This window comes from Vicugna pacos, chromosome 27, assembly GCF_048564905.1.
Source record: "Vicugna pacos chromosome 27, VicPac4, whole genome shotgun sequence".
Classification (NCBI taxonomy): domain Eukaryota; kingdom Metazoa; phylum Chordata; class Mammalia; order Artiodactyla; family Camelidae; genus Vicugna; species Vicugna pacos.
In genome coordinates, this window is record NC_133013.1 from 28,746,356 (window position 1) to 28,765,322 (window position 18,967).

An 18,967-nucleotide genomic window follows, 5' to 3' on the forward strand; every position below is an offset into this window, starting at 1 on the left:
GGGGGGCACTCAGGAGCCCCACACAAGCGGTCGAGGCTGTTCTGGAAGCAGGTAATCTCAGAAAGGATGATTTAGGAGCGTGGCGTGAGAGTTGGAGGCGGCGCGCGGCCGTTCCCCACGGCGCTCATTAAGTTTCCATAGATTGCATTTCCTGCCTCCCCGGCTAGCCCTCCAAAGTGCCTGTTATTAATTCATAAAAACACTGCAAGCGTGATTGAGTCCGCTGATTACTGGAGCAGGCAGACACAAGAGACAGTAAAATATTCCGTGTCTCTCTATCAGGCTCTCAGGGGCTTGGGAGGAAGAAAAAAAAATTTAACAGGGAAAAGCAACAACATGAAGAAAGGAATATGAAAAAAACTGTGTCGTGAAATATTAATCAGGGCTGTTTGCCCCCAGGGGCCAAAAGTACAAGGCGGCGTAATCAGCGTAGCAGGAGCCGCCCAGCGACGCGTCTTTGAGAAGCTGATTATTGCGGGGAAGCACAGCTAAATATCCTGGCTCTTTGGACTGTGCCTCTGCTGTTGCTGGAGCATCCGATTCCCTTATCGTCCTTCTGCACGTGTGGCCCGGGGGAGTGCGGGAGGTGCTGCGGGACACGGCTCCACGGGCAGGGAGTCACTTGGGCCCCAGTGGGAGCTGCTTCAGTTCCTCTCCAAATGCTGATCGGGGAGGCGGGGTGTGTGGTGGGGGCGGTGGACGATGCCCAAGAAGGTTTGTGTGCATGTGGGTGGGGGCCATCTTCCAGGGTTGCCTCTTAACAGCTAACGACCTGATGCTGGCCATGCAGAGGGACCCTCAGTTCTGGAATGGCCTTCCTGGGGGTCCCCAAAAGGAACCCAGGTGGTTTTAGGGGAGTTGGGTGGTGCGCTCAGGGGCCTCCCGCAAGACTGGAGTCTTCCCAGCTCAACTCTTTACTGACTGCAGTGGAGGCTTGTGGTGTACACATCATTGCCTTAAGGGGCCCCAGTGCCTGTCCTGGCTCCCTAGAGCTCAGGGATTGGGATATGAAGCCTGCGTGGAGGCTGGAAGGGAACGCACACCTGTCACTGTGGGCTCCGGTGAGCCTGAGAACCATCTAAACCTGAGGGTGAGCCTCACCTGCACAGAGTCTGAGACTGAGTAGAAGTGACTTTGGGGATCAGGTATTCCAACTTCCTCGTTGGACAGAAGCCCAGAGAAGGACAGTGACTTGCCCAAGGTCGCAGAGCAGAGATAGGGTTCTTGATACACAGGCCAGCCTCCCGGAACACACTTGGGGCACGAAGAAAAAGGAGCAGGGGCAAGTGATGGAGACTGGCTTGCGTTAAGTCTTCGGGCTTAAGGAGATCTCCCTGTCAGTTACCAGCAGCTGGATCAGAGGGCAGTGAGGCCAGAGAAGAGATGGTGCCCCAGAGTGCCTGGGGGCTGGCCCCAGCCCCACACATACATTTCTAGAGAACCTTGATTAAATCGCCCACTCTGAGCCTCAGATTCCTCATTTGTGAAGGAGTTTGAATAGGTAGTGATAGCAAATACCTCATCAAATCCATGAAGGAGAGCGGTATCTGAGATGCGCTGTGGCCAGGGTCTTCTCCATGAGGAACAGAAAGAGGAGGGGGTTAAGTGAGGCACGCGGGACCAGTCACAACATCCCCATCCACAGATCAGAAGAGCAGCGTCACAAAAGGACTCAGGAGGAAAGCTGCCCTCTACCCCAGAGTGCCCTGCGGAACTTCATTCTCCTCTTGGTGTTGATTTTAGAAGCTCAGAACTCCATCGCTGTTCTCCACCAGTCACATCAGCACAGGGCCCACCTCGGGGAGGACCTAGGCAGGCAATGGCTGCTTGCTTTGGTGAGTAGCTTACCTTGGGGGAAAAAGCGTTCCTTCTTGGCGCCAAGAGACGGTTGCTCAAGCCATTTGGGATGATACAGTAATTGTAACTCATTCCTCAACCAAATGCATTATTCCTAATCTTAAGCCAATTCTGCCCATGAATACGTAACTGGAAAGCAAGGATTAACAAGGTTCAGCAATTCACCCCAGGTCATAGAGCTGGTCAGTGGTGGAGCTGGGATTTGAGCAAGGTCTCTGATTCCTAAGGCCTGTGACCTTCCCACTGTACCGCCCATTGATGGCAGGGGATGAAGAGGAAATGGATGTTCTTCTACTGTTGATTTCCTCTCAGGCCAGGAAAGTGACCCTCAGGCTGGAAAGGAAAGAGTGACATGCACGGTGCTGCAGCTGGGATGGAGGGAGGAGGTCAGAAGCCTGGACCTAATCCAGTCTCTGAGGCCAGTGAGCCTTAGCCCTGGTCCTGAAGTCTGACAGAGATCACCAACAGCTAGTGGTGATCTTGGGAGGACTGTGGAGGTGAGCAGACTTGAATGGTAATAGAAATATTGTGTATTCATGAACTTGATACTGATCCCAGGAGGGACTGCAGCATGAGTGATTAGAGCCATGATTTATTAGCAGTTAGAAAATGGTGTGGTGATAGCCAGGGCTCGTGATGGCTTTACAAAGAACAGCTGAATCCAAATAAGCCTACGTCAAAGTAGCACTCTTTGACAAGGTTGTTGGAAAGGTGATCAGAGAAACACAATAAATGTAACAGATCTAAATTTCCATAAAGTAACTGATGTGGACTCTCAGGACATCCTGATGGGTGAGGTGGGGAAATGCAGGCAGGAACCTTAGGAAACTGAGTTTAATGTAACCCACGGAGCTTTAATTAACGCCCAGTGTCTGGTCCTTCAGCGACGCTCAGCAGCATCTCCCAGATGGAGTGTCAATGTGGCAGCAGCTGTGGCTGTGACTGAATAGATTCCCACCCCAGTCGTGACTTCCCCTGCCACCTGATATAAACAGGGAAACCAGATTTAGTATTAACTTAAGCATAATGCCAATTACATAGCACATAATCTTTGTAAAGTCCTTCAGGTACGCTCTAAGTAAATTAAGAAATGATTCAACATATAGAAAAAGTTCTGAAATGATACATTAAAAAACCCGATGCCAGTGGGGGGAGGGCAGGGTGGGCATCAAGGGCGATTGTTGTGCAAGGAGAATGTAATCAGACCTTGTTTGTATGAGCAGAACTAGGGAAAGGAAAAGCGCAGCTGGGCTCATCAGACCTTCGAGCGTCAGGCGTGCTGTTGGCTTGGTGATGTGGAATGTCCCTCCCAGCCCTTGGCTCTGCGCACCTTGGCTCCACCTCTTGTCCGTGGTGCTGACCTTGGACGCATCCTCCCCTGCTCCACCTCCACCCTCTGGAACCTGGTTCCCCCTCTCGCGGGAGGGTCTAGTTTAGGCTTGTGGTCTCCAAACGTGGCTGTACATCAGAGTCACTTGATAGGCTTTTTAAAAACAGGAGATCCGGGCTCACGCCATCCAACAATGAATCAGGCAGCACCGCTACCCCTGTGCAGCAGCAGACAGAAGCTCGAGCTGGGGTGGCGCCCTAGACACCAGGCACTGAGGCTCTCCCTTTTCATGCTCGCGACACACTTATCCAGTTGGTATGTGGTTCCCATCAAAGGACAAGGTCACAGAGGCTTGGGGCAGTGGGGACCTGTCCAAGGCCATGTAGCTAGGAGGTGGCAAAGCCACGGGGTGGACCATTCCTTATGCAATATCCTGTGGGGGCTCAGAGAAGAGAGTGAGGAAGGATGGGTTCAGGAAGATTTCATTAAAATGTGGCATTTGAGTGAGGGTTAGGAGGATGAGGGTAGTTTGGTACTACAGGCAGGCCTGGCAGGAGAGGTGAGGAGTAGCCAGAGTAAGATGTGGAGCTGTGCAAATCAGGCACCTGGGAGGCAGCAGGGTTCTCCCTGACTCAGGGTTCTGGCTTGATGGGTGGGATGGAGGCCGGGGAGGTAGCAGTGGTATCCATCTCCTCTGTCAGTGCTCCATGGAGAGCAGCCACCCAGCACCCCCGCTGCCTTCCAGTCAACATTTCTTGACCCCCTTCTGTGCACCAAACGCTGTGCTAGGCACCAGAGGTCCCAGAAACATGGGGACGATGTATCCCTTCCCCAAGAGGCACTCTGCCGGGAGAAAGACCAGACTGTGTTTCAAAGGAACGCCCAACAGTGAGTCAGAAAACCACCAGCAATGCAAGCCGGCAACCAGAGATGCCCTGCGGCTCAAGAGTTCCTGTCAAAGTAGATGGTTCACACTGTGCATCTTGGTTGAGGTCAGGGAGGGAGAGACGCTGCAGAACCAGCGGGGTCTCAGCTGCAGGGCGGGGCGGATTTAGAAAGGAGGAGGGAGAACAAAGTGAACAAGGCACACAGCACGGGCAGAAGTGCAGAGGTCAGTGCATGTCAGATGGCCCTGGGGCCAGGCCGTGATGCACAGACTCGGAGGTCTGGCCCGGAGGGTTTCTAAGCCGAGGGCTTTCGCGGTGGAACTCCAGGAGAGTTAGGGGCCCTTACAGCCAGTGACCAGGCAACTTGTAGCTGTTGGTGTCATAGGCAAATAGCTGTCCCTGCAAAGGGCCCCGGGCAGCCCAGGCCCCTGGCACCAGAGCGCCTGCGGTCCCCGCTGAGGCAGCCTCAGGGCCCCAGCCTCTAAGGAAAGTGGCTACTTGCTACCTGCAGGGCCGCTGGGACCACTGATGAGCTCGTGTTCATAAAGGACTCTCAGCGCCTCAGAAGGGCCCTGCAGAAGTGCAAGTGGGTTATAATTACCACCGCCGTGATTAATGAGCCCCAACTTCGTAGAGAATACAGAGTGCGTAATAAAGGGGGGCAGCCAGAGAAAACTCCATGTGTTTGAACTTGGGATTTTTTTTTCCTTTGGAAAGTACATGTTGTAAAGTATCAAATGATCTTTTATTCTCTCCTTTCAAAACTGAGTAGAACCCCAGATGGGATGCCTCAATGCCAAGGGCAGAGTTTCCAAGAATAATGGAGTGTGTTGCAGCTCTTTGGAAAACACTGGCTGGAATCAATGCTGCCACTCCCAGTGACTTGCACAGTCAGCCTCCATCTGTAAGGAAATGACGCTACCTGCCAACAGGTGGGGGGAGGAGGGGGCAGCCCTCAGCTCAGGAAGGTGACGCACTGGGTTCATGGCTGGCATTCAGTTAGCGCCAGTTCCATAACCGTTTATACCTCAGATCCCAACCATGAAGGGGAAATAATGCCTCTTTCTTAGCCTAAACTGAAAAACAAGAAACCATACACTTGCAGTTCTCCGCTCTGGTAAACGTAGTTGTTTATAACAGTCACCTTTTCACTTTCGTCTTTTGCCGGTGGCAGGCTCTCATTCCCTCAGGAGAAGTCCCTAGGGTTGAGAAGAAGACGCTTTTACGGTTCCCAGGGAGCCCCGCCACGTCTCCCTCCAGAGGTGGTTGTGCCGGGGCTGCCCAGCTGAACAGGGGCGGGCGCCCCTCCACGGCCTCGCCGGCTCTGTGCGTTGCTACGTTAACGTGTGCGGAGGGGGCGCTGTGCCATCTGCCGCGTCCCCGCGGTCGGCGTGGCCGTGGGGCGGCTGGGAGTCCTCTGTCGTCCTCCTGGTTCCCGCCGGCGCCGGCCGTGGCACTGTCAGCCGTGCTTCGACAGGGCGCAGCTGGCAGGCGGACAACTTTCTTTCATAAGGAAAAGCCACTTAAAAACGTAAACGGGGATGTACCTTTACGCATCGAAATTTTTGTAAAGAATTCGGATTATTTGGAAAAATAAACCGGAGATGAATTGTACTTCTAAATAATTTTAAATAACTAGCATACCTATTATGCAAATGAAACTTTAAGAAATCCTTCTAAGGGCGGAGGGCACGGTGGCAGCTCGGTGAGGTGCCACCCCTTTTCTCAGCGCGGCTGGCGCGCCTGGCCGTCTCTCGAGGCCTCGGCTTTCTGGCTGTGGTGCCGTCACGCCTTGGTCATGCTCAGATTTGGGGAAACTGAAGTCCAAGTGCTCTTTTTTGCATTCATTCTGTCACGTCTTTTGCTAGGATCCCCGCGGCTCAGCCCATTTTCTTAATTTAATCAGCTCTGTCCTTGGCTGGAGTCAGCATTTCCCCCTTTTGCTCTCGCTCTCGCTCGCGTCCCAGGCGCCCGGAGGTTGTCGAGGGGACTCCTCTCCCTTCCCGGAGCGCTCGGCATGCTCAGACCTCCCCTGGGCGAGCGAAGCACCTGCTCGCCCGCGTCTGATGGCCCTGGGCGGCACGCGGGTCGGCCCCTCCGTCCTCCTCCCCCAGGTGGGGCCCCCCGGGGCCCAGGACAGTGCTGCCCGTCTTTGACTCTCCCGACTTTGGGAGAGGAAAGTAAATGTGGAAGCAAGTGTCAGAGAGAGTTTGTGTGTTGCCTGGCCTAGAACCTCAGAGCCTTTCCAGAAAGGGGCCAGCTTGCGCAGGACGGGGGGAGTCGGAAGGAAGTCTTCCCCACACGCCTGGAAGGAAAGCTGCGGTTGCCTGAAGGACACTGAGACAAGAGCGGTGCTGTCCTTGGGCATTTGGAGGGACATGTGACCCAAATGGCCACCTGCCCACCTGAGCTCCCCAGGTGACCTGCCCCGAGTGGCCTGTCCTGGCGGCATCTGACCACAGGGTGGGTGGGCGTCTGACCCAAGCCTGGACTAGCTCCTGCGAGCTCAGGGTTCGAAACTGGGTCACGGAGACTTTGGGTAGTTCCGGTTGGAACTTGAACTGGTGGGTCAAGGTGACCACTTTCTGCTGTGTACGTCGGGGAGAGAAAGGCAAATGTGAGAGAGAGAGAGAGAATATTGAAGCAGACGAGAAGGTCAGAGGAAGCTGGAGACAGGAGATCACTGGGCCCCCTGAGAAGGGGAAAAGGAAGAGAAATCCTTGGGCCAGTTTCCCTCACTTCCTGACCTTGGCCCCTGGCATAGTTCCTTGAATCCTTACAATAAACTCCCTGTTTTACGTAAGGCAGTCAAGCTTCTGTTCCTTGGGAGTAAATGATCTCTGCCTGAGACGCTCATGACTGCCTTAACAACTTGACCTCATTTACTGATGCATGCAATTTTTTTTTAATTTTTAAAAAGGAAAATCTGATGGAAAAAAGCTGCTAATTTCTCCTACTTATTTTTTGTACAAGAGATTTCTAGTTGCTTACCCAGTATCCATTCTCCTCTTTTCGTGACAGAATCCCTATATTTTGGGAGTGGCAACATACCAGCTAAAATGCTACATACCCCAGGCTATCCTGCAGCCGTCGTGGCTGCAGGAGCAGAGAGTAGAAGTTATTGGGTAGGCCTCCAGGAAATCCCCTTAAAGGGGGCTGACTAAACTGGCAGGTGATTTCCTTCCTTCCTCCTAGGATCTTCCTGGGACATGAGTGTGATTGCTGGAGCTGCAGCAGCCACCTTGTGAATAAGAAGATGGAGGCAGAGCTTGCGACTGGCAGAGCAGAGAGCTGGACGGAGCCTGGGACCTGGATAAAATCACGGACTGCCGTAAGCAGTCAGCAGATGGTTGGCTCTGGTCTACCCGGGCCTACCAGCCCGACCTCAGGTATAACCTGGGAACCTCAGTCCTGGCCCCTTCATCCTGGTCTGTATCCAGGTGCTACCTTTCCCCATTGGATTCACCCTCCAGACCCCAGAAGCATCCCTTACCAGCCCATTGAGTCAGCTCTCCTGGCTGCCACTCCCCGCCGACTGACTTGGGTCATTGTCCCTGGTCTTCATGGCAGCCTGTCCTTCCTGCTTGGCCTGTCCACCCCAGGTTGGAGGGTGACACCACCCTGCTGCCTGTACTGAGACCCAGAACCACGCCCAGAAATCCAGTTGTTAGGGCTGTTAGGCGAGACCCTGGGCTGGGCACAAACTGGAGACCCCAGAGCTGATCCTAACCCGGGGCTTCCTAGCTCTGGTACAAGCTCCTAAGCCAGCCGTGTGGGAGAATGGCAGCCCTTCTCTCGTGGCACCCCGCCTCCCACCACACCCCTCAGAGGACCGCCCTGTCCAGGTGGCTCCACTGCTGATCAGCTCTGACAGGCATTCCTTCTCTCCCCTCATCGCCACCTCCTGGGCTGTTCCCCGCCCCTCCTTGAGCTCGCCCTGCCACCTGCTTGCCTCCAGCCCCAGCGCCACTTGGCAGTCGGCAGTCGGAGGGGCTTTGGCAGAGTAGGCATCAGAATCCCCTGGGGGGATTAAAACACAAATTGTGGGCTCTGCCCCTGGGGCTCCTGATCGGTAGGCAGGATTGGGGTGGGCCCAAGAATCTGCGTTTCTAACACACGCCCAGGTGATGCTGCCGGCCAGGGGTCACACCTGGGGGCCCCGCGCGACGGGGACCTCGAGCAGCCAGCCTGGAGCCACTGCCACCCCTCAGAGGCGGAGGAGGTGGCCCTGGTTGGCACCACCAAGCTGGGCGGCCACGGTCGGATGCCCAGGAAAGTGACGCCACCTCACCCCCCCCAGAGGAGGGCTGGCAGCATCCCCCGGCGCTCGCCCCACACCCGCATCCCGGTGCAGCTGGAGCCTGGCTCCATTCAGCTGCCTTTGCAGTCCCTTCCTAAAACCCTGGAAAAGAGGGAGGAAGATTTAAAATCCTTACTCTGCACTACAGAAGAAATATTAAGGAATTATGTCGCCTCAAACCCTATATATGCAAATGTACTCATTTGAATAACTGCCAATTTACATGCCTCATCAAATTAGGTATTCAGATTCTCGCCTGTGTCTGCATGGTTGCTCCTCTTCCTGGTTCGGGCTTAAATAGTCACACGAAGGCTGAGCTGCCGGCTTCCCTTCTGGGCCCCTGCCTCCTTTGACCTGGAAGGAACAATTAGGGATTCGTCTTCTGGAGCATCACTTGTCCCTTTGATGGTTAGGCTGGCCCTCTTTTTTGTTGTTTCTGTCCTAGTAACACGCCATCTCCTCCCATGTGGGGCTCTTGAAAATACGTGTCTATTTCAGTCCCCCTGGGTTCCGCCACGCCCCGGGAGGTGGCGGGGGTGTAGAGGGGCCCACACTTGGCAGGTGGGGAAACCGAGACTTGAGGTTACAAACCTGCAAACTCAGATTCAAGCCTGGGGTTTGGGGCTCAGCGCTCAGGCCTCTCTGTTCTGCCACAATTGTCCTGTGCGCTTGCTCTTTTTCAGCCCCAGGAGATCAAAATGGGTGATGATTTGAAGCTCCTTTAAAGCTCTTTTGTTCTTTTCAAAGAGTTCTCGAAACAGTAGCAAAGCCTTTTGCTCGGTTGCTTTCTGACGACCCCTGGGGGCCGTGGAGATGGCTGCTCTTCCCCAATACACAGATGAGGAAACTGAGGCCTGAAGTGACAGGGCGGTTGGAATCAGAGCAGCAACGCACACCAGGTCCTGCTCTCCCGCAGTGATGTGAGGCCAGCTTATAGGTGGCTGTTAGCACCTCTCCCAGCCCTGACTCAATGACCTCGCGTGGGCAGCTTGACCAATTAGAGATCGACCACGGTGCATTTACAGCCGGGGATCAGCAAACACTAAACACCGGCGCACCCCCCAGCCCAAGTCCATATTCACCCCTCACAGAGAAGGTGTCCAGGAGAGAAAGCAGCCTCCTTCTCCAGCCTTCCTCGCATCTTCATGGCTACCGCCCTCGGCGTCGCACCCTCACCCTGAGTCAGGCCAGACGCCCCCCGCAGAGGTGGCCAAACACCCGAGGCTGCCTTCCTCCTTCATCCGACGGACCAGTCACCTGCTACTGGGCCTCCTTCCAGCTCCTGTCAGTTCCTGAGGGATCTGCAAGGTCCCGGAAGACTGCAGAGGTGCTGCCCCCGTTCTAGAATGGCACACCAGCCGCACACTGCCTCACCATGTCTCTTTGACCTTGGAGCCCCGGGCCCCATGAGCTGGGACACTCAGCATCTGCCCACTCCTCCCTGTCTCACTGGCTCAGGGCCCTGATGAGTCCTTCATCCCTGGAGATGTTCACGGTGAGGCTGGACAGACACGTGGCCAGGTTGCTGCAGCGTCAAATCCAGGCATTGTACGGAAGGTGAGGCCACGTGTCTGGACCGGAGAAGCCGTGACTGTCCTCTTTGCGCTTGACTCTTGACCTTCCCCGACCTTTAGAAGCTGCTGCCCTCTCTCTGCTGCCTCTTCTCTCCCAGCTTGCCCCGATCCAGGGCCAGTGTGGGCTGTCTGGGTACCGCCGTGGAGGCTGTCCCCTGAGCTCAGAACCTAGCCCGCAGACAGGGCCACTGAAGGCTCGGATTTCCCACTGACGTTCCCACCAGCAGAAGCTCCCCTCTGGAACGGGACGCTCGCTCCAGAAGGCCTCTGTTCCCAGGCTGGTGCGGCCTCATCAGCCTCAAGGACGCAGCAGGCCAGTCACACGAGGAGCATTGGGCTGGGAGGGGCTGGGAGATGCGGCTCTGAGGAGGCCTTTCCCCCGTGGGGTCGCTGTTCTTGTCCCTGGGCTGTAAATACCAGGAAAGGGCTCTGGGGAGTGAACGGTGTGAATTCCTTCCTTTCCTGAGGTCTATGGCCCATCCCAGCTCCAAGCACCCCCGCTCCCGCCCAGTCTTCGCATCGCTGGGGAGTATTTTATCAGCTCTCCAGTACAGGATGGAATCCTTCAGCAGAAGAGACACAGATAGCTGCACTTTAACGGAGGTGGGAGGAAACCTTTGGTGCGTTTGGGGTTTATTTGCATATAACTCACCCTCCCCCCACCCCCGCTTCCTGAAAGTATTCGAGGCAGTTTACGATATTAAAACATATAATAAGGCAGCCAGAAGTAAAACCAGGAAGAGGCTTCCTGAGCCACTTGGAGAACTGGGAGAAAGCACTCTCCAGGAAGCACTGGAGTAAGATCTGGTTTACGCCGAGCCTCCTGGCAGCCAAAGCAAAATGAAGTAACCACAGAAAGGTAATGGGTAATTTGGGGACCCTTGTAAAGGGAAACCTGGCCCTTCCCTGGCGGTGGGGATGATGCCTCAGGATGGGGCTCACCACCTCACCTTTTACTCTGTCTTCATCCTGGTAATGCCGGCTCTCCCCGGTTGACCTCAACTAAAGCCCAGAAATTACGATCATGCCTGTGATGTTTCCAAACCAGCTTCATAAATAAACATGGGCACAGAGGAGGAATTCCCCAAAGGAAGTTAGGAAATCAGAGTTGTGTTTATAGTAAGGAGCCGGAATGCAAATCCCACAGCTGCTGCCTCTGCCTGTAAATAGGAGGCGGAGGGATTTGGTGGCTGTTTGCGACAACCGAGCGTGGCCTAGACCGAAATAGTCCAGGGTGTTTGGGCTGGGGGTTAGGCACAGATAGACCTGAGGTAACGCGCTTTATGCAATGACTTTGTCTGGAAACATCGTGGGCCAACTGGTCCCTTGTAAAGCGAGCACTAGTTTACACGCACGCAGGCGGGCATCCATTCAAGAACTCCGTTGGCTGATCTTTTGTTGAAGTTTACAAACGTGTCTCCTTTAACCTTTGGTACAGGTGGCTTCCTAGTGGCTGCTCTGATTGAAGCCACGTTACCGTCCACGTTAAACAGGAGTCAGTCTGCTTCCTCGTGCCTCGATGGCCGCTAAAGGCCTGCACGCCCTCCCCTCTTCTGGCCCACACTCCATCCTGCTCCATCTCTTGAGTAAACCAGCTTTTAGTTGACAGCAGCCGAGTGAGGAAAGGGACACGGGGCGCTTTGGGAGGACCCTTGCTGCCCTCAAGGTGGAGACGGACCTGCCGGCTGCGAGCGCAGCCCTGCAGACCGTCAGCTGGGCGCCCGCAAATCTCCGCCCGCGGGCGTCTGCCGAGGCCGCAGCTGGGTGCAGGAGCCAGGAGCCTGCTGCCGGTGGAGGGGCTCAGCGAGCAGGACGCCACTTCCAGAACAATTTTCAAAAGCCTGAGCTAATCATACGGAGCCGTTCATTAGAGCCGCGATTTTGTCTGCCGTTAGCCCCTTTCCTCAGAGAGCGTCTCACTTGTGCGTGGCAGACTGCGGGGTTCCCCGCACGTGTCCAGCCTGGTTCGGGGGCTCTCTCCCTGGATGCCCCCTTTCTTCTTCTAGCGCTTCTCAGTGGAGGTGATTTGCTCCCCAGGGGACATTCAGTAGCGTCTGGAGACACCTGTGGTCGTTGTGACTTGGTGGGGGGCCTGCTGGTGGTGTCCAGATGGAAGGGCCCTCAGGGCACAGGACAGTTCCGCGGCGAAGACGTACGTGGCCCAAGTGTCAGCGGCGCCCGGCTGAGAACGTCCAGGCAGCTGGGACTCGCCCTCCAGCCTCAGCAAGGAGAAGCTCCCGCTGAGGAAAGGCTGCCTTGACCACCGCCCCGCAGCTGTGCGGGGAGCCCCGGCCAGCAGAGAGCCGGGCCCGGGGCTCTGATGAGCATGGGCCCTTGTGCAGTCTTCCTGCCTGGCCCTGCTCTTCTTTGCCTGCCCGAGCCGGTTCCCGGCTAGCAGGCATGCCTCAGTCCCCCTCCTGTGACAGAGGGGCACAGACTCTCCCAGTGCTCACCTTGCTCGGCCCTGAGTGCCCGTCCCGGGTGACAGCTGTCCACTTCGTAACTGGCCTCAGCGTTGACAGCTGAAGGGCAGAGAGCAAGTGAGATTAACTCCACTCCAGACAAACCGGGGGAGGCAGAACCTCATTAGAGAATGCCTGTCAAATAGAACGCCTGCTAGAAATGACAGCCACAATGTAATGAATTCCCGGAGAAGAGCCTCCTCCTCAGGGCTGTGCACTTGTGCCCTCCCGGCTGCTTCTCCTTTCCCGTCACCACAGTCCCTCCGAGCTGGCTGATGTGCCCCCGAGTGACAGCAGGAGCCAGGTAAGGGGTGCCTGAGGCATCGGCCCGGGACTCTGGCGACCCAGGGACCAGGATGGCCCTCGTGGCCATGTGACCCTGCACAAGTGTCCTTACCGATCTGAGCCTCAGTTTATCCATCTGTCCAATGGGATGATAATACTCAGGCTACTTCGTAGAGTTATTAGAAAATCAATGGAAAAGGGGAAGAACCAAAGGAAGCAGCTAATGTCTGGGACCCTATTATATGCTAGGCCCTTTGCAGACATCATTACACTATTCTTCATGCCGATTCCTCCATTCTTCAGAGGGGAAACTGAGGCTCAGAGATGTTGCAGATGCTCATGGTCCCATGGTGGTGATACGGGAATGTGAGCCCAAGTCCGCCCAACGCCGAGGACCACGCTCTGCCTTCCACACTGCACCGTCTCCACTGCCGGACCGCGTGGGAAGCCTGGCCACATGCAAGCCTTTCCCAGAACTGCCTCCCCAGCACATGCTTTCATCCTTTATTAAGGGCCAGAGGGTGTGGGACTGAGGCTGTCCTGGAGGAGGAGAGGAAAGAGAAAGCTGTGTGTGCTGGCGGAGGTGGGATTAGAGCTGGGCCTTGGAGGATGAGGCGGAGGAGCAAGGAGGGCATCCCGGACAGGAAGAAGGATGAGGCCACAGGCGCAGCCGCTGGGATGGGTGTGGGGGGCGGGGCGGCCGTGGGAAGGGCGCCTGACTAAAGCGGCAAGGCCGGGGCCACGTGGGCAGTGATGCAGAAAGAGTCGGAGAGGTAGGTGTGTTGGTGGATAGGCCATCTTCTCCATCCTCAACCCGTGAAATGCAGCTCTCAGATCCCTCATTCGCATTCTGGGGTCAATGACAGGCTAATCAAAAGAAAAATTTTAAAGTAGAACCTTTGGAGATAATTAGCATTTTAATTGGGATCAATGCTTCAGGCGAAAAGAAGGAGGCTTTAATGTGGGATTCCAGGCAGCAGCTGGCAGGTCCGGTGGGAGCTGGGGTGCTGTCTTGCCACAGGGAAGCAGCCGGGCCCTCCTCCTCCCCCCCGACCGGCCCACTCAGTTAGCCTCACTCGTTCCTCCCCTACAGCAGGCTCTTCCCGCGGGTGCTTTAGGCACTGCATCTCATTTAAGTCTCTGAGCAGCCCGAGTGCTAGCGACGAGTTAGTTCCACCTGTCCAGTCGCAGGCTGCCCAGGGTCTGTTCAGTCCCGTTTGCAGACATGGCAACTGCAGGCGAGACTTTGGAGTTCCTTGTGTGAGCGCCTGTGACTAAGCCGGACTGACGCCAGTTTTCAGATCCGCTCGACTCCCCGTCTGGTGCTCTTCTGCTGATGGCTCTTGGCCTGACGGAGAGAACAAAGGGGAGGTCCATGTCCCCTGCCCCAGGCCCGTGTTGGGTCTCAGTTCTCCGGAGTCACCATGAGGGCCAGCAGGCCTGGAGAGCAAGGAAATTAACCAAAAAGTCAATTTCCAATCATTGAAGTTTCTCAATTTAAGGACCACATTAAAAAAAAAGGTATTACCCATTTCATATGGAAATCATTCTAAAATATGGTTATTTCCTGCTCTGACAGGCGGCACTTAGGGGACCCAACGTGTTGGTCTAGAGCGAAGGAGGGACCTGGAGCGTGAAGGCCTCTGTAGTTTTTGACCTTGGCCTGCTCGGGTGGGCAAAATCCATGACTCATCCTCCTGATTTATTCCCATTTTCCAGGAAATGAGGGGAAGGCAGAAAAATAACTGGAGGGTGAGATAGAGAGAAGCGTACCCATCGTGGAGACCCCTTGCTAACCTGGACGCGGTGGCTTGCCTGTCGGCGGCCTCTGAGCAGTCTCCGGCGTGCCGGGTGGTGACGCTGCACATCGTTCACCCGTAAGACCGTCGGGGGAGGGACTGCTGCTTATGCTTTCCGCTCGGTCGGCAGCCCGTGAAGAGCCCCCCAGCCCCCAGCGGGAGTCCTTCCCGAGCCCTGCCCCGTGGACCCCTGAGCCGCCCAGCACACACCCCTCCTGCCTAATGCACCCCAGGCTCCCGCTTGGGTGCAGCCCTGGAGGGGCTCTCGAGTGGAGGTGTAGCTCACCAGCTAGGAGCAGACCCCGGGCCCAAGCTGAGCCACCGCTCCGCCTGGGGCTCTGCTGCTGGAGCAGGTGAGAAGCTGGGCAGGGTCCCAGAGCACCCCTGCCCACCGGTCCTACAGCCTGAGACTCAGGCTGTGCCGGCTTGGCGTGTGCTCTGTTTCCCGGGCTGGTTTCCCTTCTGCAAACTTCCTGCCCCACTTCCAGCAAGGGCCCCGCCTCTCCCAGCGGCTTGGAGCCGTCGTGGTTTGCAGCTAGTGCTGCCCTGTCCTTGCTCGCTGCAGGCTGTCCTGGCGCCGTCTCTCCCTGCTGTCAGCCTGCTGGCCTTCAGAAGGCCTCCCCTCCTGGTCGGTGCGCCTCCTAATGCCGTGGGGTGGACAAGGCCTCAGCTAGCTCGGAGGCACGTGCAAAGTGGGAGTCTGTGGGATCCAAACAGGGCGCGGGATCAGCTGCACGATCCATCAGCACATGTCCGTGCGCTCCTGCTCCAAGGCCGGTGCCAGTCCCGGGAGGTGGGGTGGGTCGGGCTGCGAGACGGGCAGTCCCCAGGCAGCAAGGGGAGGCTCTGTGCTCCCCTCGGTCGTATCGACCGCCCTGGCCTGGGGAGCTCCCCACTGAAAGATCTAGGGGTTAAAACAGTGTCCCTTTGGGGCCCTTTGATCTGGAGCCTGAGTGCAATTTATGGGAAATTTAAAATAGCCTTTTATCTTCACAACAGGAAGCTGGGTTGTGATTGAGGCTCCCTCCTGCACGGATGCCGGGCTGGTTTGGGCACATGAGCCCCGTCTAGAAGGAGGTCCCGAGTGCAGGGAGCCAGCCCTAAGCCTCACATTCTTATTTATGTGTTTCTCTGTTTAATGGGCGTTTTTGAGCCCCTTCTATGTGCCAGGTCAAGTGCTGGACACTCTAGGTGATCCTCAGAGCCTCTGCAACAGCAGGCTCCCTCCTGGGAGGCAAGGTCAAGGCGCTCGGCCCCACCCCAGGTCGGAGCAAAGTGTTTCCTGCCCAGCTCGCGGCTGAGCTTTACCCAGAAGACGCCCAACTCCCTCTGGCTCTGAAGTTCTATGGCCAGTCTGCTTGGGCGTGCCCCACTGTCTGGACCCTGATGCCACTCCCAAAACACAGCTCAGAGCTAAGGTCGGCATCAGGAAACAAACACTGTATCCTTTATCCCGCCTCCCATCGTCCCCAGTTCCATCCTCAATGCCAGGCAAGAAATGGGCTTAGGGCTTGTTCTGCTGTGGTTTTGTGGGTGGGGGCTTTGTCCTCCCGGCACGGGCGGGTGTGCACTGAGAGGAGGAGAGAGTTACATGAAAAAGGGAAGTTTTGTGCGGGCCATGCTGAACCCAAAGGGATGGCCACCAGCAGGAGAGCGCCGGGCTCTGCACCCCGTTTCTGGACTGAGGGCTGGGCAGGGCGGTGTCTTTCCCTGCACTCAAGTCTGCACTGTCCTTAAGCCTGGGAAACGGGCCCAGGGACAAGGAGGCCACGGAGCCAAGGAGCCAGCCCGCTCCAAGCTGGCGGCCCTCTCCTAGCAGCCTGCAGTTTGTAACCCAGGACCCCCAAATTCCCTGCCCGGTGGTCCTGACTATGCTCCTGGAGCCCGAGGAAGTTTTTTTCTGGGGTCCATCTCCCCCAAGGTCTGACCACACTACCGATGTGTGCACCCGTGGGCCCCAGGGGTGGCCTGGGGGCAGCTGTTTGGGAAGAGGAGGGTGGACCGCAGGTAGAGCGTCTGCAGATGTGACTGCAAGGCCTCTCACCATGTAGGGTACAGCCGGTGTGGACAAGAAGGGGGTCAGGCTGGGGGCTGGGCACTGCAAACGCTGCATCAGGGGTCTCCAGCCCTGATGACAAAGGACAGGGCATGGCAGAAGGTGCCTTAGTGTCCACGCTGGTTACCAGTGTACTGATTACTTACTGTTTTCATCAGTTCATAAAACCATACCTTCTAAATACTGCAGCTTAAAGTAGAATTTTAAGAAACATAGCTCCTAGAGATCAGGAACTCACAGAAACACTGAGGGAGGGCTTCCTATGAGCTGGTCCTGGGGTGCTGGCCGCCTGGAGCTTGGAGCTGCTTGGGGGAGATGGTGGAACGTGGGGGAGGGCATGAGTGATGGGATGCTCTGTAAAGGGACGTGCAGGCTTCTGAACAGAGGTCCCAGCGCGGGTGGTCGGGAGGCCTCCCGAGGGAGGGAGCTAAGGTTACTGATGGGTGAACCAAGGCCCCGAGAGGCTAAGTGTATTGAGCTCAGAGTGGCTGTCATTATTTGATGACAGTGTTCCTAACTCTGAGAGTAGCGAGCTTGGGGCCACCCTTTGTGGCCTGGTTTCCACGCTGGAGTACGCAGGGATGCCCCCACCAGCCTGTTTTCATGCAACCAAACAGTTTTGCCCATCATTCGACTTTGGCTGTGCACTCGCACACACACCTGCCTCCAGTCTGGGTGTGGTGATGAGCCTGAATGGCCTGCCTCCAAGGCATTCGGAAGAAAGGAGACCCGCCAGCCACTTAACAGGCATCCTCCGCGCAGCTTTGAAATCTGAGGCTGGGCTGCCAGCCCTGCCCGCCTGCGGTTTGCCTCCCCGGGCCTCCCCTGGGAAGCAGGCCCTGCCGCGAAGCTGGATTTGATCAAAGCCTCTGCAAACCCGAGCTGAAGCCGCAGCTCTCGGCGTTATTACAGTGCTTAATAACTTTCCTCGGCTCCTCCCTCGCGGAGACCCTGAAAGGCTGCCCGTTCCTCCTCCATCCGCCCTCTGCCTTTCCACATGGTGAGAAGGGGCCTGGGGCGGCGGGGGGCGGGTTTGACTTCCCTCCCGTGGTTCGCAGCCATAATCGCCGTGTTCCTAATTTCCACGTTCTGGAAGGCTCCTTACAGTGTAACAAATGCCCTAATTACCGTGTTTGTGGCCCTAAACGTCGTTTTAAACATGCGGCTCCATTTCCATCACCCGGCAACGTGGCAGGGAAGCCACCAGGAGAGCTTCCCGTGTGCAGAACAGGTCTCCGGCCTGCCTGGATCTCGAGATTTCAATCTTATCTGGCAGGGAGAGTAATTTGAAATTTAATCATCTTTCCCCCAAGCGAGAATGCCTTATTATTGCTTTTCTAGAGAAAAGAACAGGCCCAGAAATCCATCCCCAGATTTGGGGGTGGAGGTGGCGGGAGGGGGCGCATTAGGCTGTGACTGCATGGCGGCCGCACTGGAGGGCTGTCCGTGGGACAGTCGTCGTGGCTGCGTTCAGCTGGAACCAGCAGAGCTGCTCCGGCAGAACCAGCGGCACAGGCAGGCCTGGCGAGGCCCTCCCGTCCGAGAGCCCTGGCCTCCAACAGCCTGTCTCGTGCTTTCCACAGGGAGGGCTTTCTCCCCTCCCCTGTTGAAAGCGGCCGCCTTGGAGAGATGGTACCCAGGTTAGCCGGCAGGAGCTCAGGGGTGCCGCCTGGTCCCCAGGGTCCCCAGCTGCTCAGTGAAGGGGCTTTAGCCTCAGCCTGCGGCCGAGTGAGAGAAATAAGAATGTAGGAGGTTTCTGATAAAAGCAGATTCTGTCTGTGGATGGTGGAGGAGAAAGGAGGTTTGACTGCGTGGAGCCAGAAGCTAGTCTAAGGAAGACTCTGCCTGTCATCAGCTGGGTACACGTCTAAGTAGAGAATCTGGTTCTCATCATTTCTGGCCCAAACGGAACGTCTTCCCCGCCTGGAATGCACTTGTCAATCCCGCGTATACAGTCGTGAGCACCCCACCCGCTGCCAGCTCACCTGCGCGGGAGACTGGGTGGAGGTTCCCCCAAATCGGGCAACGGCCTTAAAACTTAAATGACCTCACAGCAATGAGCTAGGAAACTAGAAGAAATTTCCTAAATGATCAATAATAAAAAGCAAAATCAGGCTGATGGTATAAAGGGGGGCAGGGCTGTCCTTTTGCCCTCCCTGAGGGGAAGCCACACAGCTGCTGACGTGTGAAGAGAGGGCTGAAAGGCACGACGGGGAACGCTATCTTAGCGGCATGTCAGGCAGTTAACTATTAAACAGTGTGGATTTCCCCCCTGAATTGCCATGTTTGTGGTATTTATCAGCTTTCTAAGCTGAGATTTGTGATTGGTTGTAATTTCTCATTCTAAATAATGCCCACTCTCATACCTAACTTTATGTTTTGCATTTGGAGTTCTTTTTCTTAACGAGGACCTCACG